This window comes from Propithecus coquereli, unplaced genomic scaffold, assembly GCF_000956105.1.
Source record: "Propithecus coquereli isolate 6110/MARCELLA unplaced genomic scaffold, Pcoq_1.0 Scaffold51, whole genome shotgun sequence".
In the NCBI taxonomy this organism is placed as follows: domain Eukaryota; kingdom Metazoa; phylum Chordata; class Mammalia; order Primates; family Indriidae; genus Propithecus; species Propithecus coquereli.
Window position 1 is genome coordinate 4,839,264 of NW_012150952.1, and position 25,091 is coordinate 4,864,354.

Below are 25,091 nucleotides of genomic sequence, written 5' to 3' on the forward strand. Positions count from 1 at the left end.
ATTTCCATTATCCAACATTTTTTAGTTTACCCTCAGGCCTCAGAAATTGGAACAATGATTATAGGCTTTAGTGAAAAATAGTTCCCATCTTCTTTCTTTGATTCTCTTACATACTAGGAAATGGGATTCTCTTTGAGCTAACCTTTGCTGAGTACAAGATTTTAGAGATGAATGTGCCACATGTTAACATTATTTCTAAAGGTTATTCCCTCTAGAATAAAGGGTTATTCCCTTTATTATATTATTACTGTATTCTGGAGGAAGAAATAGGAAAGATTAACAATACTCAACTTAAAGGTACGATACTTTCCAAAACATTGTCTTTTGATGTCATTTTGTTTAAAATTTGAAATATATTTTCTTATAGAAATGATATTACAAATAGTTAATTATAGCCACTTGCTTTCCAATTAAAATCAGAAAAGCTTACTCCATAACGTAGCTAATCTGTAAATATATAGATTTATAATGTCAATAATATAGGTTAAGTTCATTTTCTTATATTATTTTTTTCTTTTTTAACTAATCGACATAGCCCAGGACTTCTTTTAAATAAATACCTATAAGAAATTCTGATATATGTACATGAGAAAATATGCGTGTGGGTGTCAAATCCAAGTAGTGTTTTGCAGTACCAAAATCTTGAGAGCTACACAAGTATCTATTGATAGGTGATTGGACCTAGATGAATATTGTGCATATATTTATTAACAGTTATAAATTGGAATATTTATAACAATGGAAAATTACATAATCTTTAAAATAAATGTAGTATATCTACATGTTGCAGGAAAAGAGAAACTGGCATTTGTTTCCTGTAAATGATTTAGCCACATAGCCTTGCCATGACTGTTTGAATGAATCAATGTTACGTAAAAATCGTCCAAAGCCTTAAAAATAATTCATTTATTTATTTACTTTTGCTTTTTTTCCATCTAAGTTGGAATGCACACAGATAAGAAAGTAAAAAAAAAAAAAAAAATCTGACAAACCTTGCTAAATATGTTGGGTTGTTTTCCCTCCTTAAAACGTAAATAAATGTTAACTTCTGAAAAATTAACACAAAACCTTAAATTTAGACTCCAAACAAATTGTATATATATAGACGTCCTTGAATAAGATCAATTCGTTCAATGTCGTTTCGTTATAACTTCTATGGGGGAAAAAAAATCGATCCTGGGCGGGGCCCCTCTCTCTGTGGAGTTTGCCCCTTCTCTCCATGTCTGCGTGGGTTTTCTCCTCTTACTCCAGTTTCTCCGCACATCCTAAAGCCGTGCACGTTAGGTGAATCAGCGTGTCTAAATGGTCTAGTCGGAGTCTGGGTGTGCTTGTGAGTGCGCCCTGCCATGGGATGGCGGCCTGGCCAGGGTGCGTTCCTATCCCTCCCCATGAAGCTGCCTGGGAGAGGCTCTGGCCACCCGCAACCTTGAACTGGAATAAGTGGGTTGGAAACTGCATGAAGGAATTAATACGGATGATTGTATAATAAGAATTGGTAAGTCTACAATAATCATCCAAATGCACAACAATGAACAACACAGGACAAAAGTGCTCAGCAAGCCTACCATATTTGTGATTGCTTTTGAGTCGTGTGGCGGTATCAGGTGCTCCTGACAATTTTTGCTTCGCAAACATTTATCCCTTGATTTGTCCCACTGCCACTACAACCAACATTGGGTAAATAATTATCTTACTTGGTTTTATTAATCTTTCTTAAAGGTATGTATAGCTCGCATTTATTTCAGTGTTTAATATTAGAAGTGTTTGAGGTCTTTATTTAGGGGTTTGGTGAAGTTTTTGCCACCAGAAATATGCATTAGGAAGTTAATTCTTGTTTATATCAATTAGCCTACAGTAACATTGGTTTTGTTATACGTCACTTCGCTTAAAGTTGTTTCCAAGCTCCTATCCACAACGGTTAAGTGAGGACTTATTGTACGCCCTTGCAGATGAGACCCATTACAGATAAATACCCTGACAGATGTGCTATAGCGGCGTTGCGCTATTTATTTCCAGAGGAGTTTCTTGACTAGGAATCCTGAACATTATTTATTGGAGCTTATTTATAACATATTATTTCCTTTTTCATTTTCTTTATAAAATGACAATTACCCTTCTACTCCTGTTCACTTCCTTATATTAACCATCCCAATACATACAGGTGAAGAAGGGTCACATGGGGAGCTGCCACCATGGTACATTGGTTGGGCCCAATTGGACTGCTCCAGGAATTCAGTTTCATCAGTTCTCCCTGAACTGACAAGATGCAAATTTGTCAAACTCACAAGACACTGCTTAAAAACCAGAATGCCAGTTTATTAATTTCAATTAGAGTGCACATCAATACTTTTGCCCGCTAGTCAGGGCAAACCTTTTCCTATACATCAGACATTTAGGAAGTCAATCAGAAAAATCTATTCAGTGAGCATAAAATAATAAATCATTGGATGTTCTTGAAAAATATTTCACTCAGATTGTAGAGAAGTCTATCAGTGCCCCACTATAGAGAAACCCTCTTCAGACAGAATACTCAACCATGCCAAATTAATATTCCTTTCTCCCTCCTTCTAAAAGAATGTTGCATATGCATATATATTCTGCCTGTTCACTTCTTTTTTATAAACATACAGAAAGCAACTTTATGTAATAAAGCATAAATTGGTGCACACTTTTAGTAGATTATCATATTTTTTGTATGATTGACATTCAAGTTGTATTTGTATTTTGCATAGATTTATAAATAGTCAATAAATGTTATCTACTATTATTATACTTTTGCATACCATTCCCTATCATGAACCTAAGGTAACTGTCTACTACAATCTTTGTATAAATCAAAATTTTCCCAGGTTCATATCTAGGTCAAATAATCAAATATTATCACAATATTAATCCTTCCAATCCATAAACACAGATTATCCTTCCATTTTCTTGTGTTTTCTTCAATTTCTTTCACCAGTTTATAGTTTTCTGTATACAGGTCTTTTACCTCCTTGGTTATATTTACACCTAAGTATTTAATTTTGTTGCTATTGTACTAATAAATGGGATTATTTTCTTAATTTTCTTTTGAGACAGTTTATTATTCTTATATAGAAATGCTACTGACTTTTGTATGTTGATTTTGTATCCTACAATTTTCCTGAATTTGTTTATCATTTCTGACAGTTTTTTGGTAGAGCCTTAGGCGTTTTGTGACCAGCAACAAAGTCATCATGTAATTCTCGAGGATAAAGCTGACATAAGTGGAGGCAGAGTAGAGAGACAGAGAGAATGCAGATCTTAGTGATATTGTTTAAACAATATATCAGCTGGATCAGATCTCATCCAGAACTAACTAAACCACTGGACTTTTAATCTGTAAAGCCAGTGTGTAACTCTTTTATTCATTTGTTTGTTTTAGTTGTTTATGTTTTGTTTTCCATTGCATGCAACCAAAAGATTTCTAACTGACATACAAACTGACAGACTTGGCTTTAGAAGTATATGGAGTTATTGTGTATATTCATTGAAGAAGAAACACAGCAGATAAGTTCATTTCTGCATTTAACAAATATCTATTGAGTGAATTTTTATTCCAGGCAATGTAGTAGGGCTGAGGATACAGGGGTAAACAAAACATGCATGGTCCCTGTCCACAGAATATTCTGTTTACATTCCAGCAGGCAAGAAAGACATAACTAATTACACATTAATTCACTCACTTTAATTTTGAAAGAGCTTTAAAAAAGAGGAACAAAATCTCATGGAGGTTTGTAACAAGAGAATAGATCTAGTCTGGAGTATACTAGCTTTCTAGGGCTACCATAAGAAATAACCACATACTGAATGGCTTAAAACAATACAAATTTATTCTCTCATAGTTCTAGAGGCTAAAAGTCTGAAATCAAAGTAGGGGCAGGACCATATTCCCTCTTCAGGCTCTAGGGAAAAATCCTTCTCTGCTTCTTCCTGCCTTTTGGAGGTCACCAGCAATCTTTGGTATTCCTTGGCTTGTAGCTCCATCATTCCAATCTCTTCCTCCATCATCATACGATGTTCTTCCTTGTGGGTCTTTATGTCTCCAAATCTCTCTTTCATTAGGGGATTAGAACTTCAACATATCTCTGTGGGGGACACAATTCAATCCACAAGAAGGGAGTTAGGGCAGCCTTCTCTGAGAAGGTCATCTTGAGCTGACTGATAAGGATGAGTCTGAATCTCTAAAGAGGGAACAATGAGGACAATCCAGGTATATGTTGCAATCCAGGTATGTATCGATATACACACACACACACACACACACATATATACACCACATACATACATATATATGCACAGACATATATAATGCTGTTCCATTATTTCTGCCTTTATCCATCGTTACTCTTATATTATCTTCCAATATTTCATCTGGAACCCCAACATTTTAAGGGGCAGAAATTATGGAAGGGCAATTCCTAATGATGGTGATGAGGGCATCTTTTGGGCAGTCACACAGCCACAAGAAAAATGAATTCTGTTTGTGTTTTTGTGTTTTTATTCAGTAAAAATGTTTGTTCCAAAGCTTTATGGTCAGAATTAGATAAGATTAGATTATACTTTTTAATGTAACTATGCATTATAAATGGTAGAGCAATCTGGAATTTCTCTTTTGTTCTTGCACATAAAACTGTATTTAATGGTTGTTTTTAATCCTGGAAGAAATAAGCAGGCAATTCTATTTTCTACTTTGAATTTCATCATTAATGTTAAACTATTAGCACATACATTTCGTTAATTATAGAAATTACTTCAATGTTTTCGCAACTAAATGTTCTCAAAACAAAATTTAGACACACTGCTATTAACATTTCCAAGGAAACCCTGAGTGTAGTCATGTAAATCAGCAAGTTCCCTCACTGACTAAGAGCTTTTGTTCAGAACACAAACAATCTTGTCCCAGGTAACCTCCTCTCCTTCTCACTCAGCCATTAGGAGTTGAATTCATTGTTTTTCCTTCCACAGATGATTTGTACATGTGCTTTACTCAACACTTTACTACTTACTGACCATGAAGAAAATTAACTAAAATTAACTTTTGAAAAAATTACAATATGAGTTAGTATGTGTAATTTTGTAGTCAGGAAAAATAAATGGATTTTTCCCAATTACTTGAACAAATGTCACTATGAATGTAAAACATTTTATTAGATCATGGAACAAAAATATTTAAAAGATCACATGTATATGGAATTTCACATATATTGAATCAGGTATTTTACTATATCCATGTGCTGTCAAATTTTCACAACAACTTTAGAAACAAAGTATTATTACCTCTGCTTCATGAATAAAGAAAGCTGAGACTCAAGATCGTAAAGCAAGTAGATATGTACAAGTAGAGTGTAAAAATCTAGGTGTGTCTAACCTTAATGAAATTTAATTTTCCATTAATGCCATTCTTATTTTTTCCTAAAGTCTCATATAGAGGGAAAATAACACTTAAACATTTTTAAAAGTATATATTAAATTGTCCTCTAACCTGAAATTCAATAGCTCTTAGGAGATTACTTTTAGATATGTGCTCTCATAAAACTATTCTAGAATGAAGACTTCTTCCTCATCATTAATGAACATTTTATTTAGCACCTACTATGTACACAGCACTGGACTAAATGTTGATATCATTGCAAGCATAGAAAAATGGACCCTGCCATCAGGGGATTTACAATCTATAAAGATAGTCAAGACACATAAGGTTATTATCTAACTTAGAATTCTTAATTTACTGTTTGGTGCCCCTAGGATAAGGTCTGAACTCCTTAAGAAGACTGCATGATCTAGTTTCACCTCAACCCTTGAGGTTGCTTTTTAGCCATGGATGTCCCCTTTGCCTCACCCCAAATTCTAATATATGGCAGAACTGAAATTCAAGCTCCTAAACCTCTGTTGCTACCCTGGCCAACATCTCTGGCACCTGTGGCAGTCATTTGATTAGATTTACTCCTAACATAGTTGACTAAACTGTGAGCTCCATGAGTGTAGCCATCATGTTTTCTTTGTCCATCTTGATAGTTCTTGTGTTTGTTTGTCTGTCTGTTGCTTGGTTAGTCAGTTGGTTTTCTAAAGGAATTCATCCTTTGAGGAATAGATTTTACGTAAATAAGTATAATGTCTCCGTGACCATGTCTACATCAGGGAAAAGTTTGCTTTATCTCTTTATGGCATAGCCAGTCACAGCAAAGAAGACTTTTGAGTGTTTTTATAGATAAATAGTTTTAACTAATTCCATGTAATCAAAGAGAAACTCATCTGTCTTAAAAAAACAAAAAAGTCCATGACAGATCATGTAATTTTAGACTCTGTTATACTTATTTGTCCTTTCCAATTCTTCCTTCCATGAAAGATTCTTTCATAAACACTAAAAAAATTTAACTGATCTACTAATTGTAATACCTCAGAACTGTTAATGTGCTAGTTAACAATGATATGATAGCACAATGCAATATAATTCCAGCTTCAGAATTTTTTTGGTGAGACCAAAATTGTAAAGTTTTAAATTATTGCTTTTTTCTCTTTCCTAAATGTTAGTATTGTGTGTCTTTTAAATGATGTGTCTGGGCATGAAGCAGCAAACTTTAATTTGAGTTGCAATATTCAATATCTCTTAACAAATGCTTCAGTGAGATTACTCTTCCTTAGCTGAGACAATACAAAGTCTGAGACCAATGCCATAGACACAAAATATTTTCCAGATCTTAAAGTAAAAGATTATATGCAAACCATGCTACTCAATTGTGAAATTGGCTCTCCCAACTTTAGATCACTTCTCTATAATTCTGTTTAAGAGGGGAGAGGAGAACTCCTTTGGAGAAAGAGTCCTTGAAGTGCTAAAGACATCCCTCTCACTACAAACTAAGGTAAGAAGAATCTGGAAAGTAAGGAGGCCAACAGAAAGTGAGTTTGGGGGTAGTTGGTTGCCTGTGTGTATCTTCCACCTGCAACCATGCCCACCTGAGGTCTTTTTAAAGTTTAAAGGTTCTCTTCAAGAGGATTAGAGAGAACAAAGGAATCCCAACAGGGATCCTCTGTGTGGGGTGGAAGGATGGAACAGGAGCAGATGCAGGGAGAGTGAAAAGTGGCCATCATAAGAGAGACATTTCTGTGGACAAGGGACATCATTGAAGGATCCCTAAAAATACAAAAAAAAAATGTACCCACGAGAGAAAAAGTCAGCAACGGTGCATCAGCCCCGAAAGAAACAGTTATGCAATATGGTGCTTTTTCGCCTGATGCCTTCTTTCCCTGACCTCAACCCTCGTGAAATAGAAAACACTGCCTAGCAGACAGGAGATGGCTGTGGGACTAGGATAGAAGGGGAAGGAAAAGCAACAAGGGGAAAAGTCAATCCTGCTCCCTGCTACCACTGCAGGCTTCCAGGCCTGAGCTGGAAAAGAAGAGAAACGTTTTAGTCAGAAGAACAAATCTCATCTCAGCAATTTAAATGCTTGTTCCAGGGTAATAAACAAAATTTTAAAAGGAAGTCAACTTTAAAACTTTGCTTATTACCCTTGAATATAAATATAAATATTCTGAAGTGACATATATGTTTAAATACATGAATTCATAATAATATTAAAATAAACTAACTGGTCACCAGTGGAAGGTATAATAAACCAACTCATTATTTAGGAAATAGTAAAGAAATCAAAAGAATTGAGAATTTCTCCTGCTTTAACAATATGAACTATACCCCTAGATAACCAAATAGTCGATGAGAGAAAGTTTTGCCTTTGGACTTTTTAACAGAAATATCCTAGCCAATAAATGAAGAAGAAATGACGGAATATAGCTGTCACCATTTTGCAACAATAAATGGATCTAGGTGTTTCCCGACAGAGAAATACACCACCATCACCCATGAAATAGTCCTTAAAAAATAAATATAAACTAATGCAAATCTGATAATGCCCCTACTGACTTTCAACAACTAATTTATAGAAAGTACATAGGCTAGAGAGGCATGTTATACAACACTATGGAAAGGCAAACATCAAATTTCAAATTGTGGGAAATTCTTCAAAGAACAGATTTCATATCCTCAACAAATTACAAGGGAAAAAAAGAGAAATGAGTGACGAACCTATGGATCAAAACAGAATTAAAAGACATGATAATTGAAATGTGGGGCTCTTATTAGGGTCCTGATTCAAACTATAAAAAATGTAATATGAGTCAATTGGAAATTTGAACACTATATATTTGATGACATTAAGAAATCATTACTATTTTTATTTGTAACAATGGGAAATGGCTAGATATTTTCAAAAAGTCCCTGATCTTTTAAAGGAATCCACCAAAATATAAGATTTCTTCAGAATAACATGGGAGGGGAGCAATTAGATGGAGATATAGGTAAAATGAGATTGGCCATGTGTTGATAATTATTGAAACTGAGGTAGAGTATATATGGGTTCATTATATTATTCTGTCTACTTCTGTATGTTTGAAATTTTCCAAAGTAAAAAATCTATATGATACTCGGGACAGAAATTTAACCTGTATGAAACAATTGGTGAAATTATCGAAACATTGGCTTGGACTTCACATTATACTCTCACCAGAAAGAATCACAGCTGAGATGTGCAAGTGCTGAGCACAGTGCCGACTGGCACGAATCTGCTTGATGTGGAATAAATAAGTTGATTATGTAGAATCTGATTTTCTGAAGAAGAGGATTTGGATCAAAATCAGGAAAGGCATTTTCCTAGCTACTCTTAGATTAGGATGTCATTAGTACTCTAATTAGAAATTGTGCCCGGCAGTGTCCTGGCAGGAAACAGATGAGATACTCAAAATCATTTACCTAAGGAGATTTTAATGAAAAGGCTACTTGCAGAAGAGTAGGCAGAGTGATAGGGACCAAGAAGGCTTACAAAACACCCAGGAGGTAGAACACTGGGGAGCTGCAACAGGCCCTAGGCCTTAAAGAACAAGGGGGGGAAATGTATAACCTGAATCCAGTGAGAGTCGGAGCCCTACAAGAGGTCTGCCCTATAGAAGCTGTGGCCATGGAGTAGGTGACTCCTGCCAGGACCATGGTGAGACAGCCGTGGACAGAAGAGGTAAATACTGAGCTTGTCTCTCCTGCCACCCTCTCATCTCCTGCAGTTCCTTCCATTGACCAAACCCAACTAGAAGCCAAAGGGCAAAGAAGCCAGTGTAATGCAGTCCTTAGAGGCCCCTATCCCAGGCCAGAGAACAGAAAGACAGACAATGGACCTAGCGGGGACAAGCTGACAATAACCAGTACAAAACATATTGTTCATGAACACCAAGGCCATATTGTACATCTCCAAATCATTTGCTTGTATTACATGTGTACACATATTAACTATATGTTTTGTGTATATTACGTATATTTGTTTACACATACAGAAACACATGTCAACTCCTTAGTGTATTTGTGTGTGTGTATGTGTGTGTGTATGGACAGAGAGAGAGATCCAAAGTATGGGCTCAGTTTGCCTTTACATCTAATCTTTAAGATATTAAAAATAATTCACAGAAACAGGAAATAGAAATATCTGGTAAACTATAAAAAGAATTTCAACATTGCCAGAAATCTGGAAAATTACAAATTAAAATAACAAGATACTATTTTTTGTCCATCAAATTGGCAAATATTTAAACATTTTATAACATCAAGAATCGGTAAAAGGCCGGATGCGGTGGCTCACGCCTGTAATCCTAGCTCTCTGGGAGGCCGAGGCGGGCGGATTGTTTGAGCTCAGGAGTTCGAACCTAGCCTGAGCAAGAGCGAGACCCCGTCTCTACTAAAAATAGAAAGAAATTAATTGGACAACTAAAAATATATAGAAAAAATTAGCCGGGCATGGTGGCACATGCCTGTAGTCCCAGCTACTCGGGAGGCTGAGGCAGGAGGATCACTTGAGCCCAGGAGTTTGAGGTTGCTGTGAGCTAGGATGACGCCATGGCACTCTAGCCCGGGCAACACAGTGAGACTCTGTCTCAAAAAAAAAAAAAAAAAAAGAATTGGTAAAAAAGTAGGGGGTAATGGAAACTCACACAAACTACTAGGAAGGGTACAAATCTGCTTAGTTCTTGTTCAGTTTGGTAGCATCTATTAGACAGACAGTACAGAAGCATGCTTAAGAGCTCAGACATACTCTGAGTTCAAATCCCCGCTCTCCTTTGTAATCTCCATACAACCTTCAGCACTTACTTACTCTCTCATGCCTTGGTTTTCATGTTATTAAAAATACTTAATCACCCTCTGTCTCAGTATCCCTGCCTGTAAAATGGGGAAAAAACAATTTACCTCACACTGATAAGAATATTAGGCACATACATAAGTGCTCCACAAATACAAAAATTCTCATACACCACAAGTCAGCAATTTCACTCTTATATTTGTGTAAAGAAGCTGACACAAGGATATTTATTTCACTATTATTTGTACTGATTATTATAACATATAAATGGAAACATTTTATGTTCATTGCTGGCTATGGAAAAATTCTGATACAAAGTATTGATGAATAAAATATCAATGAAAAATATATGCTTTCCATGGAACTCTATTTATATCTGCTAACAGCTATAATATATTTATATGTATATCCATATAAAAGCTTTAGAGAACTCTGGGGGAATATATCCAAACTAACAATAGTTATTTCTATAAAGTGACTGGGATTAGGGGTGAAGAAAGATAATCAAAAGAGCTTTAGATTTATTTATTGTGTTTGATTCTTATCAGGAAAATTTATTCATAGGGCACTTGTATGATAAAAAATTAATACAGTTTTGAAAAATAATTCAGGTCCACCTGACTCAAAAACCAATGCATGCATTCATTACACATCAGAAAATCCTTTTCATTTACTAGAAAAGCTTTTCCTCTGTGGCTCCTTCTTCATTCAAACCATAAAAATTAATAGTCATGTTTAAAATTGTTTTCACTTGCTAGATTGATGAAATTTTGATGTTAATCATTTATTGCCCACTAAATGTGAGTCATTTTAAGACGTATGAATGGTAACAACGATCTGTGTCACTTCCAAACTCTATATTATTTCCATCTGTTAGTTTAAAACATCATTTTTCCTTGAAAATGAAAAGAATGACAATAACTAACACTAATGTACAGTTACAGTTTGCAGTTACCCAACATTTTTATATGAATAATAGAAGTATTAGAAAAGCAACATGATTTTTCTCTGAAGAGTTGTAAATAAGATTTAAAATGTGAGATATAGAAATAAAAGTTAGAGATGAAGACAGAATAATTTTGACTAATTCGAAGTTCAGGATGAGTGATTATCCAAACTTTCAGATGAAATCTGAAATAAAAAAGCAAGATCAAAAGCAGACGAAGTTTCATGAGGAAAATACCAAATTGTTGTTAGATACTAGAATTTGTTTAACAGATTTCTGGATAATATTATTATTACAATATGTATGCAAGTGTTAGAAAGTAGACAGTTATTAACTGTTATTTATTATTTAATAATCATATTTATGTTGTAAACAGCCAAAATGATTCAATATGTGTTTATCATCTTTTTCCTTCTGCAATCTCCACAACAAGGAAAGCATGAGTTTTTTTATAACTATAAGCTAGTTCTGAAGGTTCATAGTTCATCTGAGGGCAATATCTATGGGATCTTATGGTTTGCGAGGAAATTACCCCATACACAATCAAGGAGGCCAAGTGATAAACCCACATGTCAGATGCCTCCAAAATTTGTCAGTTCAGTTCATCTCTTGGAGGTTGACATCCTCCTTGACTGTTATTAATATAACCATTTGAAAATTATATATTGTATTATTTATTATTCATTGACCACTTTGACATCGATATTATTTTATTATTAAATTGTTTAGCTTTATACAATATAGAAATACTATTGTATTATAGAATTAATAATGATGTAAACATTCACACTCTATATATAATTCTTTAATTCTCTGCTTTTCTCATTCGTTATAGTCCTTTTATATTTCTCAAGAATAATACCATAAAATATATAGTTCTTTGGTGTGTCCCCCTTACTCCCTCAGAAAAATCTCCCTCTGTAAAAAAAGCACTAGTTTTAGGACCAATAATTTCAAATTGACTTTACTTTTAAAAATGGTGGAATAATTTAATATATTTTGGAATGCAATTAATTTTATCGGTTCATAATCACCATATTCTGCAAAAAAAACTGATTTCATTAGAAGTGAAATATATTAAAAATAGATATTTGAACAAGTTTAACATTTGTTTAATCTGCTGAAATACATGGAACAAATTCCAAGTAGCTGGTGCAAGCAAGTTTCAAAATAATTGATTCCATTTTGCTTTAAAACTTAAAAACCAGATAAATAGATTACATGGTACTTTCCTTGATAGATGCCAAAGAGCACCATTTAGACTAATTGTTCATCTTCTGGTCTTCCTTTTCTCCACTCTCACCACTGAGATAGAGCAATTTCTTGTTGCTGCCACAACCTTAGGAGCCCCACATTCTAGAATACCTCATATACTAGGCAATGTTGACAAAAATGGATTTTTAAGGAGCAAAAAACCCTTCCCTGGGAACCTAATTATGACTTTTAAATATTTCCAGAAGGATTTATTTTTAGTAAACCCATTCTCTTTTGTATGTGTTCCTTACCAGCCATTCTTCCTACCTTTCTAAGCCCAAGATACCATTTAGTATCATTGCAACAGGTGGTATTAAAATCACACCACAAATTACTAAGAATAGCTTCACTGTTTTATTTTGTTTTTCAAATTTGAAATTGATTTATTATTTCATTTTTAAATATGCAGGTAAAAAAATACAAAGAAGAAAGCAAAAATCACCTTTAGTCTCACTGCCTAGAGGCAACTACAACTAACATTTTGGTCTAGATTCTTCCAGAGAGTTTCCTACACATATATGAATATCTACATATTTGCTTTTTTCTAAGAAGCACAGAAGCATTTTTCATATAATCTACTTGTTCAATTAATATATTGTAATTTTCTTTAGATATAAATAAATATTGATTTATAAGCATTATTTTAATGCCATCATATTATACTATATGATGTATATAGATAACATATAATACGTAATATATAAATATAAAATTTTAATATATAAAACAAATTTTAAGATTTATAAATAAAACTTTAATACAACATTTCCCAACCTCAATAGTAGCTATTAAAGGATTGGTTAAGTTTTACTTAAGTCCCTCTCAGTTACTCAGATCCGCAAACGGGTCTTCAGAGAATTATATAACCTTTGGAAATAGCTACCTTCTCCTGCTTCTGCCAGAGTTAGGGAATAGAATTTACTTTGAGGTCTATGCCTGCCCATTTATCTTCATTGTAGTGTTTCCCCTCTGTTCATTCATTCAGCAAATATTTATTGATCCCCTAAAATACGATAGCATTGGCATCACATTTCTTCTTGAAAATTGATAAGGCTTTAATTTGCAATTGGGCAAATACTAAACATGAGAATCTTCTGTTTTACCCTACTGTTGGCATTATATTTTACCCATTACTCAAATTCCTCTGGGAATACCCTGGCAAGCAAAGACGCCATATAATTAATGGGTTTAAAGAGAGGGTTAAAAAGGAACAATGATAATGACTAACAGACCAAATAGGGTAAAAAAAAAAATCAACCAACTAGAAAACAGAAACCAATTCAAAGTAGGTAAAGCAATACGCGTTTACATAGTCATTTCGTCACCCAGTATTCCTTGATTATCTGGTATGTGCTGGCGCCATGTTAATTATACTGAGAAGAAACATTTATAGTCAGGTAATAAGTACTATGACTATCCCAGGGTACTGAGAAATCTCTTAGAAAAGGCAACTTCCAGTGGTGGAAGTAGAAAGTGGTGGTCATGGAAGCACAGTACCAACTAAGAACAGAGATTAGGCTTTTGGAGTTAAAAACTATTGTATTATTTATTGTCTTATGAGACCCACAGGTTTTAGACTCCAGATACAGTCATTAAAGGCATGAGCCAGCAGCAGAGTATGAAAGTGCTATTAAAATGCAGATACCTGTTTGTTAATAACATATTGTGCCTGGAAGATTACTGAATGAAGTGGGAACAAGAAATGGATGAGAGTTTGAGACCAGGCTCTGCCATTCACGGCCTCAGTTGGGTTAGCACTCAGTGTTATCTATTTTACAGGATTATCAATAGAAAAATTAAAAACTATGCATGTGCCAGCATTTCATAACTGTTAAGGTTACCAACAGAGTTAGATCAGAGGTTGCTTCTGAATCTGATCTAGTAGGATATTTGTTCTCAATGTAAAATCTGCTACAGTAAACATTGCAGAAGCAGCTTAAATGCTGACACCATCTAAGCAGTGGCATATTAAAACTACATTTAACACTGCATGTTTTGTTCTGACAAAATAATGAGAAAGATATGAAACATGTTAATCTTTAATCCCATATTTTATAGCCTTTATGATTAATTAAAATACTCTGCCTGCTTATATTCTTCTTCTACTCTCCTGAGACTCTCCTTCAGACATGCTAATATAAGCCTAATCTTCATTCCAAATAAGTTCATTTCTAGTTTAAAAATATGGCAGAATAAGATAAATTAGACAGCAATAGACAGAGGTAATATTTTATTATTTGTGTGTGTGTATATATATTAACATATATATATCTTCATATATATCTATATCTATATATATATAGTCCAAATTCTGATTGCTATTGGTTTCAAGAAAAGTTGGTACCATTAGAAGGTTGGAAAGCCAGTTTCTGCCTAGTATGTGCACAAACTCCCCGCTGAACACTCCAGGAATGGTACAAGTTGAGGAAATAGAGAGAGTAGAAATATTTGTCCCACAGCCTGAATGCAGGTATTTTCCATTTATAAAAGATGTTGCCTGAGATCAAAGTCCAGCATGACTGCATGAGAAAATATGCTGACACACTTCCCAGTGAAACTGGTGAAAACTACAAAACGAAATAACAAATGACAGTTTAGAGCCTCTGAAAATAGTACTAAGGGCAAACAGCAAATGAAGAAGCATCTATTCAAGAACATCTATGAACATGGTACAAAACTTGATCTAGACTTCTCCCTTTCTGCCCGCTCCCAGCTAAGCAAGGTGGAGCTTTCAGTACAGATTCTTGCAGCCAAGAATATAGGGCTCCCTCTTCTGATAGCACCAAGCTGAAGGAATTTCTTCCTAGGAGGAGCAGGACATCAGTATTTTTCATCTTTCCCCAGCTACCTGTTTCTGAGGCTAAGTTTCTATACAGTGTGGCTAAGAGGTGGGGACTCCCTGATTCTGCCCACCAGTGGAACAGACATTCTATCTAGGAAGTAGCATGCTGGGAATGTTGGAGCAACCACGTCAGGAGAAGCCAGCCAAGTGGTACCCACACTTCTGCCCCGTACCCACTAAGTGCTTAGCTTCTAGAGTAGAGGTGTGACTCAGCTAAAAACTTGCTGTTGTTCCCGCCCAAGCTCTACAGCCCAGCCTCAAAGGTTTTGCCTTGGGGAAGAAACAGGCCCTAAAACAGCTCCTAAACTTTTCCCAAAGGAACTGACTTCATTTGCGACAGAGACTAAAGCAGCTCAAGTTGAAAGGTGCTGTCAAGAACAGTGGAAGTTGTGGTAAAAAGACATTGGGGGTATATTCAACATACAAGCTAAACTGTAGACCAGCAAGTTTGCAGGTAAGAACCAGAGAACAAGACCTCTGAGAGGAGCCCTTATGAGGCCAGAACAAAAATCACACACTGATCTCAGAAATTGTTTCTTCAAAGGAGCCATAATATGATTGGATAAATTTGTAGAATAATTTATATTCCAGGGCATTGTTGATGATAATAGTAAAATCAGCCAACAATTGGTGGAGTATAATAGCTCAGTGTGGTCAGGAAAAGAGAAGAGAGCCCTACTAAAACAATTGTCAACACACGGGACTGTCAGCTTATCTAAAGCTTTGCCTCTCTGATGAAAACATCAGTGCCAGGGGAAATAGACATCACCAAAATAAGGTAGTTGATCACTAAACAAATAAACAAGCAAATAACAATAATAAGCCCCAGAGAAGGGGGTCTAGTACCCAGTTGCTACAATATATTTATTATCTAAATTGTCCGGTTTCCAATAAAAAATATGAGACATACAAAGAACAGGAAAGTATCACCCACACACTATAAACAAAGTAGACAACAGAAACTGCCTATAACAAAGAGCAGATGTTGAATTTATCAGAAAAAAGACTTTAAAGTTGCTATTATAAACATGAAAACATGATTATAAAAGTAAATGAATGTATGATGAAAATGTTGCATCAGAAAAAAGAAAAATAAATAAAGTGATAAAAATTATTAAAGAGAACCAAGTGGATATTACATAGTTGAAAATTCCAACATCTGAAATAAAAAAAATTCACTAATGGTGCTCAACAGTACGTTTGAATGACAGAAGAATTAATGAAGTTGAACCAATTAGACCTAGCACACAATATAGAATACTCCCCCCAATAGCAAGAGAATATACATTCTTCTCAAGAGCACATAGAACATTCTCCAGAATAGACCATATGCTAGGTCATAAAAATACAAATGTGTTGTACCAACATCTGAAAACATTATGCTATGTGAAATATTATATGATTCCATTCATGTGAAGTTGTTAGGTAGATAGTTAGGATCTCCAGCTCTTCTCGGGACAAGGGTTCCCTGCTTTGGTGCTGTCTCCAGCAATTGCTCCACCTGGGAAGAAGGATAAGGGCTGGCACTCCACTTTGGTGTTGCTCCACCGTTACTCCTATCCTGAGCAACTGCTACACCTGGGGAAGGAGGGAATGCTTTATCGACCTGGGAATTCCCTGTCCCAGGCATAATAGGATTTAGAAAGTGACCTAGAATAACCTAAGGGTAATTATTATGCCATTAGCTTGAATCTGCATTGTGGTTCCCCGACCGGGTGGGCTTTCTTATAGGGAGCTCCTATGTGCAGATGGCATTTTGAGGACACTTGTTAATCATTTTATAAGATCCCACACCTCTCTAGAACCACCCCTCCAGACTGGGCTAATAAAAGGAAACAATCTGAGAAATCAGAGTCAGAGAGTGAGTCAATCAGTTGGTCAGAGAGCGAGTCGGTCTGTCTCTCTCCACTTGCAGAGACAGAGCTGTTCTGTACTACAGTTACGAGCTGCTCTGGTGAAACTGCTTCCTGCCTGAGGTTATTCTGTCAAATTGGCCCCGCTGATGATTTTTCCAAGCAAAAGTCAGAGGACCAGGATAATAGTCTGGACTTGACACTTTGGTGTGTCTGGTCATTCTTCAGCCAAGAGCACAGCAAGAACCGAGGGCAGACTGCCACCCTGACAAAGTGTCCAGAACAGGGAACTCTACAGAGACAGAAATTAGTTTAGTAGTTGCTTAGGGTTGGAAAGTGGAGGATGATTAAGTAATTAGATAGAGGCTGGGGGGATTCTTTTTGAGGTGATAAAAATGTTCTAAAATTGACTGTGGTTACACATTATTGAATATTGTATTATGTACTTTAAATGATTGAATTGTAAGGTAGTGAATTATATCTCAATAAAGCTATTTGAAAAAAAGATGTTGCCTGAATCATGAAACTAGCTTTTATTTTTAGAACAAGCAAAGTGTTTGAACCCTGTTATTTCTTTATTTTTATTTTTAATACTACTACTGATGGAAAAATCAACTGCATCATCTTAAGTGTATGGTTCGACACATTCTTATAAATGTAATATCCATGTATCTGTCACCCAGACAAGAAACAGATCATTTCAATCACCTTAGCATGCACATTTCTGTTCTTCCCAAGCTATACTCCCTTCCAAAGGTAATCCCTATTTTAATTTCTATCGCTATAGATGCGCTTTGCCTATTTTTGAATTTCACGTACATGTTCCCTTTTTTATCTGGCTCCTTTTGCTCAACATTAGTTCTATGAGACTTGTTCATGTACAGCACTAGTTTATCCTTCTTCTTTTTATTAACTAGAGTTCATACTTGACACAGATTTCTCAGGTTTTCACCTAATGCCCTTTTTCTGCTCCAGGATGCCATCCAGAAGACCATATTACATGTGGTCATCATGCCTTTTTAGGCTCAGTGTGGCTGTGACAGCTTCTCAAACTTTCCTTGTTTTGAATGACCCTGACAGTTTCGAGGAGGACTGGTCAGGTATTTTGCAGGCTGCCTCTCTATTGGAATTTATCTGATGTTTGTCTCATGGTCACACTGCAGTTATGAGTTTTGGGAAGGAAGATCACAAAAGTAAAGTCCAATTTTCATCTGATGATATCGAGAGTACATAGTTTGTCACTCTTGGTACTAACCTTGATCACCTAGCTGAAGTAGTCTTTGTCAGATTTCTCCATTGTGAAGTCACCTTTCCCCCCCATTCCATTCTATGCTCTTTATCAGGAAGTGGCTGTCTGCTGCCCACACTAAAGGAATGGGAACTTATGCTCTACCTCCTTGGGGGTGGGGAATCTACATAAATTGTTTGGAATTCCTCTGCACGGGAGCTGTCTATTCCCCCAAATTAATTTATGTACTCATTCAATCATTTATATCAGCATGGACTCTCAACATTTACTTTATACTTTGGATTATAATCAAATAATTTTTTTGCTCAGATTGTTTCAGCTCCTTTGTCTCTTTGACAACCTCACATCATAATTTTTCTTTTTCTTTTCTTTATGAACCCTTTCTTACTTTCTAGCACTATATGATGTTCCAGGCTCATCTTATATACTTCCACCTCTAGTCCTAGAATCAGCCATTTCTCTGAAGATTCCTGGATCCTTTTATTGGAGAACGGTATTAAAAATAAAGATCTGAGTGCTAGGTATGTTCATTGTAACTGGGATGTCATTATTTCTAAGTGTTCTCAACTGACAGTGAAGAAATATATGTTTGTATACTAACCCATGTGTATACACATATCTATAAATTTCTGTATGTTAGCATCTGTACTGGTTTCCTATTGCTTCTGTAACAAACTACCACAAATCTAAACAACACGAATTTATTATCTTTCTAGTTCAGGAGGCCAGGATTCCAAAATGAGTTAGCAGGGCTGTATTCCTTCCAAGGGTGCTTTAAGGTAGAACAGTTTCCTTACCATTCTGTCTTAGAGAGCCTGCTCATTCCTTGGCATTTGGCTTCACATCACTCTTACCTCTGTCCACTGCCACATCTCTTTCTCTGACTCTGACTCTGACACTCCTGTCTCCTTATTATAAGAAGTGACGTAATTATGTTTGGTTTACCCGGATGATCCAGGATAATGCTCCCAATTCAAAATCCTTAACTTAATCACATTTGCAAAGTCTCCTTTTCACATAAAGTGATGTATTCACAATTTCTGAGGATTAGGATGTGGATTTCTTTGGAAAGCCATTATTAAGCCTATTACGGCCTAAATTTTGTCCCCTAAAAATTCATATGCTGAAGTCCTAACCCCAAGTACCTCGGAATGTGACCCTATCTGGAGATAGGGCCTTTAAAGAGGTGATTTAATTAAAAAGAAGCCATTAGGGTGGACCCTAATCCACCCTATAATCCTTATAAGACAAAGAGACACCAGAGGTTCATGTGCACAGAGAAAAAAAATGTGAGGACATAGAGAGAAAGCAGACATCTAAAAGCCAAGGAAAGAGACCTCAGAAGAAACCAAACCTGGAGACACCTTGAATTATGTATCCTGACACTAGTCCACACCCAGCCTCCAATAATTCATCAAAATTACCATGTAAGTCTTCCCACAACCTCAGATTTTTAAAATTTCGTTTTATTTTTAATTGGCGATTATATACTTTTATGAGTACAATGTGATGTTTTTATATATGTTTACATTGTGGAATGATTAAGTCAAGCTAATTAACATAGCCATCATTTCACATACCAATTTTTTGTAGTGAGAACACTTAAAATTGAATCTTTAAGGAATTTTGGAATATAAAATGCATTATTATTACCTATAGTCACCATTCAGTGCAATAGATCACTAAAGTGTATTCCTCCTGTCTAGCTGAAATTTTGTATCCTTTTGCCAACATCTCCCCTTTCCCTATCCATCCTCCTCCCACAGCATCTGGTAAGCACCATTCTATTCCCTACTTGTATGAGTTCTACATGTTTAGATTCCACATATAAGTGAGATTATATGTTATTTATCTGTCTGTGTCTGTCTTATATCACTTAGTGTAATGTCCTCCAGGTTCATCCATGTTGTCACAAGTGACGTAATTTCCTTCTTTTTTACGAGTGAATAGTATTCCACAGCCTATATATACCATATTTTCTTTATCCATTCATCCATTGATGGACACTTAGTCACAACCTGTTTTGTGATAGAGCCAAGAAAAGTCATCAATTTTTCAGCAGTGGTGACTTTCAAGCTCTTTATATGTTGGTGCTGAAACAGGAAAAATAAGTGAGGAGTTTATTCTTTTTTATTGCTGAGTATATTCCATTACACAAATATACCACAGTTTATTTATTCATTCTCCTACTGATGGATTTTTGGATTGTTTCAAGTTTTTAGCCATTACAAATAAAACTGATGTGAACATTCTTTTAACTGGCTTTTAGTGGACATAAGCATTCATTAATTCCATAATTTCAGACTCAGACTGAACAACAGATGAAAACAATGCACCTATATATAGATGAATCTCTTTGCAACAAATGAATCGCTCACAGCATAACCAACTTCATAAGTCTCTAGGCACTGGTTGATAAGACATTCTCTGCAGTACACAGACTTGAGTTCTCTGGAGAACCATTACTTCTTGTAGCACAAGCAATGAACTCAAGTATGCATAAAAGTAACTTTATTTATTTTCCTAAAACTATATTTCTATTGAGCCACCAATTGACTCGGTGACAACATGTGAAATCCTACTCATTTCCAAGTAAACTCAACTGAAGATTTCACCTGATCAATAAAAATTTTATATCCTTACTTTCCCCATTCCGTCTCCTCGACACCCCACAATTTCACTCTCTGATTCTAACATCTGGAGTGTAGATAGTACCATTAATTGGAGAGAGGGTGGCATCTTGATATGCTGCCTGGCACTTGCTGAGATGAACAATTTTTTAGAGAGGTTTTTATCTCATTAGCGTCCATTCTTTTTTAAAAAAATTACATAATATTTTATTATACTTTGTCAACTGAAAATTTTATCTCCACAAATAATAAGTTATAATCAAATATCTGCAATAAATTTTGTACTTAAAATTTAAATCATAGTCACTTAGTTCAACATGCAAAGTGTTTAGAGAAAGTAGAAGATATGAATTCAGTTTTAGAGACTTCTACTTTGAAGCATAAATTATAAGATATAATGTAATTTAATTAATATAATAAAAAATCTATATATTATAATTATAAAATATAAGAGAGGGTCTGGGCGTGGTGGCTCACACCTATAATCCTAGCACTCTGGGAGGCAGAGGCAGAAAGATCACTTGAGGTCAGGAGTTGGAGACCATCCTGAGCAAGAGTGAGACCCTGTCTTTACAAAAAATAGAAAAAATTAGCCAGGTGTGGTAGTGCAAGCCTGTAGACCCAGCTACTGGGGAGGCTGAGGCAGGAGGATCACTTGAGCCCAGGAGTTGGAGGTTGCAGTGAGCTAGGATGACACCACAGCACTCTAGCCCAGGCGACAGAGTGAGATTCTGTCTCAAAAAAAAAAAAAAAAGATATTAGATAAGAAATATGCTGTGTGCAGCAGAAAAATGCAAGCCTAAGTGAGAGGTCAGAGACATATCCATTTTAGTTTTAAATAAAACGTCACTGAAAAAAACAGGCAGATAAAACATTCAAGTTTCAACTTGAACATCATTCATGTTAGTTATCATGTTTTTAATTTATATTCAGGCATATTAGTTATGTTCTGTATTTAATCATTTCTCTTTTATCCATGTGTTTTTCTAGAACATTGTAAGCAATGTCTTCTGATTTGGCAGAGTTTAACTTCATAAACTGAATGTTTATTATAAAGGAGTAATTTTTACCATTTTATCCAATAGAAATGAGTACAAGTTTTCCTAGCAAAAGAGGTCTCTGGTTATACTATGCCTACTAATGCCAAAGTAACTGGTTCAAGGCAGTGGGAAAACGATTTGGTTTTATGGAACTGATTGGTTAGGTCACAATCAAAGCAGTTAATTTAATAATTTTTTTTAGGTAACATCAAAATATGATCTGCTTCCAATTTAATTCAAATTAATTTTTTTGCATATTAAAGAGCTTCAGAACATGTAAATGGTCAAGACACATAATAAATCTAGCTTCAGTCTTCTTATTTGTGAAGTGAGAAGTTGGAACGACCGGTAAGTTCCCTTTCAGTTTAGTACTTTATTGTATATAAACACTATATCATTAAGAAAACAAAAAGAGATTATTGTTGAACGTTTCAGGTGTACTAAAAAATGTACCAGAAAGGATAATTGTCAAGAAATTCTAAAATCATGGAATGTTCCCACTGAAATCATCTAGAATTTATTTTACACTAAGCTTTTTATCTAGGGAACTTAGAGTTACATGGTTGCAATAATCACAATTTTAAAAGGGATGAAATAGGAGCAAATATCTTAAACCCCATCTCACTTGACATTGTAAGTCAGTAGGATAATCGAGCATATCAAAGTGTGGTTCTTTGGTCAGTAGCATAGACATCACCTAGGATCTTGTTGGAAATGCAGACTCATTCTCTACCTGAAATCTGCTGAGTCAGAATCTGAATTTTAACCAGATCCCCACTTGATTCCTACGCACATTAAAGTTCGAGAGACAGTAATACATAATCCTACTGGATCTACAGCCCGTGAATAGGGAAATTCATATTATCCATCTATAAAGATCCCACCTGTTTTATTTGTCTACAGTTAATTAAATTTTATGATGCCACTCACTCTAATGTCACACACTCAGAAGATACATGAAACTGAAGAGATTCTTCATAAAGGAAATAGCTTGAATTAAACTTCATTTAAAAATGATACAGACCATTTATGGGGACCTCTTCCACTCTAGCCAAGAAATTAGTGCCTAGAGAAATTTAGATTAAAATCTCAAATTAGGTCCTTCATCATTTGCCACTTTGTTCACCAGGGCAAAAACCAAAGTGGGTCTGGAGAGCTATAGAGAAGACACATATATTCTTATTCATCTTGCAAAAAGTGTTCCACTCTTTTACTTGGGGTAGAAATTGCTTTAGATCATAAACAAAAGATGATTTCCTGCCTAAGCCTCATTAAGCTTTGTTAAAATATAGGGCTGCATCTATACTTGAAACTGGCAAATTTAACTGTCTGAAAAAGGTACTTGCTTGATTTGGTCTGGAGAAAAGAAAGATGAGGCAGTAAGAAATAAACTGACATTTCTTGAGCATCCACTCTATACTAAGTACTACACTAGATGTTTTATATAAAGAACCAGGGTCTCTAAAATGTTAAACTTGAGACCTGTTTTCTAATCATATAAATATGGTGCTATTGTGATCTGTTAAAACTGTACAAAGATAGGTTTTTAGTCATTTGGTAACTTAAAATCTATGTGTTTAAAACTTGGCTTTATTATTGAATAGTAACACTTTCACGCTTTCCCCATCTCCCTAATTAGGCATTATTCAGAAAATGCCCTATAAAAGTAGTGCTCAGGTGATGTTGTTATTACATTATCCAAAATGCCTATTTGAGATCTTTAATAAATATGGAGATCTTACCTGGCCTCTTGTGATGATATTATTTACCTGATTGTGGTCCCCAGAAGAATCTTGAGACTGTAATTAAAACCATTTTGCCGCCTAAGTTTTACCATCGCAGAAGATATCATTTAGTCATGCAATGCTTCATTCTCTCATTCCATGCTTAGCTATTGACTTTCTCCTATTCATCGTACAATTCTAACAAGACAATGTGAAAATAAATACATAAACAGACATAAAATTAAATAATCATAATTGTGAAAGGTGCTAAGAAGGAAAAATGTATAAGACCATTATAGAAAACTATCAAAAGAAATATTTCCTTTTCTGCTGTGGACAGGAAAGATTCTATTACAATCCTTCTGTAGATAACAACCATAAACTCTGGACAAAATACAGGCAGTGGTTGTGTGGGCTGATGCCATGTTAATTGAAACTCACACATATTTGAACAATGTCATTGTTTTATATAGTTATATAGTATCAGTTAGTGTGCAAAGAGAAGACACAGTTACAAAATTTATAGGTTGCAGTTAACACAGTACTGTGCACAGCACTGCCTTTGTAATAAAACAACCATCTGAAAGCACTGTAGAGTGAACAAAAGCAGATGGATATTGAAAGGGATCAATGCTTGAAAATATGGAGTAATGCAGAAGATTTTAACTTTTTACAGCTCTTAGCCTAAAAGAATGTTGCAGTAGGCAGCATGCACAGAGACAGTAAAATTCCAATAGAAAATCTGTAGATTTTCTAACCCAAAGAAACAAAGAACAGAGTTCAAGGATACCACAGCTTCTGGAAAGTGAAGGAACAACTTCCAGAAAGGAGAGATAGAGAAAAAGACTCCCAAATTTTGTGTACATACTGTGTAGAACCCTAAACCATGCATGTGTGGTTTAGGGGTCTACATAAGCTAGTGAAGGATGAAAGAATGAAACTGAGATTTGAGCTGCTGCAAAACACACAGCATTCACAGTTTGAGTCCAACCAGGTTTATTGCCTTTAAAACAAACAAATGAAAAAAATCGACACTCTTTGGAAGAATTTAAAAGAAAATAGATTCTTCACCAAAGTTATTTAAAATACAAAGAACAAGGAGTATGTGATCCATTCTCATGAGAAAAGACATGAAAACCAACTCCAACATGATCCAGGAGTTGGGATTAACAGACAAGAATTTTAAAGCAGCTATTTTAACTAAGCTCAATGACATAAAGTAAAATATTCTCACAGTGAATAAAACATGGGAAATCTCAGCAAAGAAGTCAAAAATATCAAAAAGATCTAAAATTAAATTCTAGAACTTAAAAAGAAAATACATGAAATAACAATTTACAGGATAGGCTTAACAACA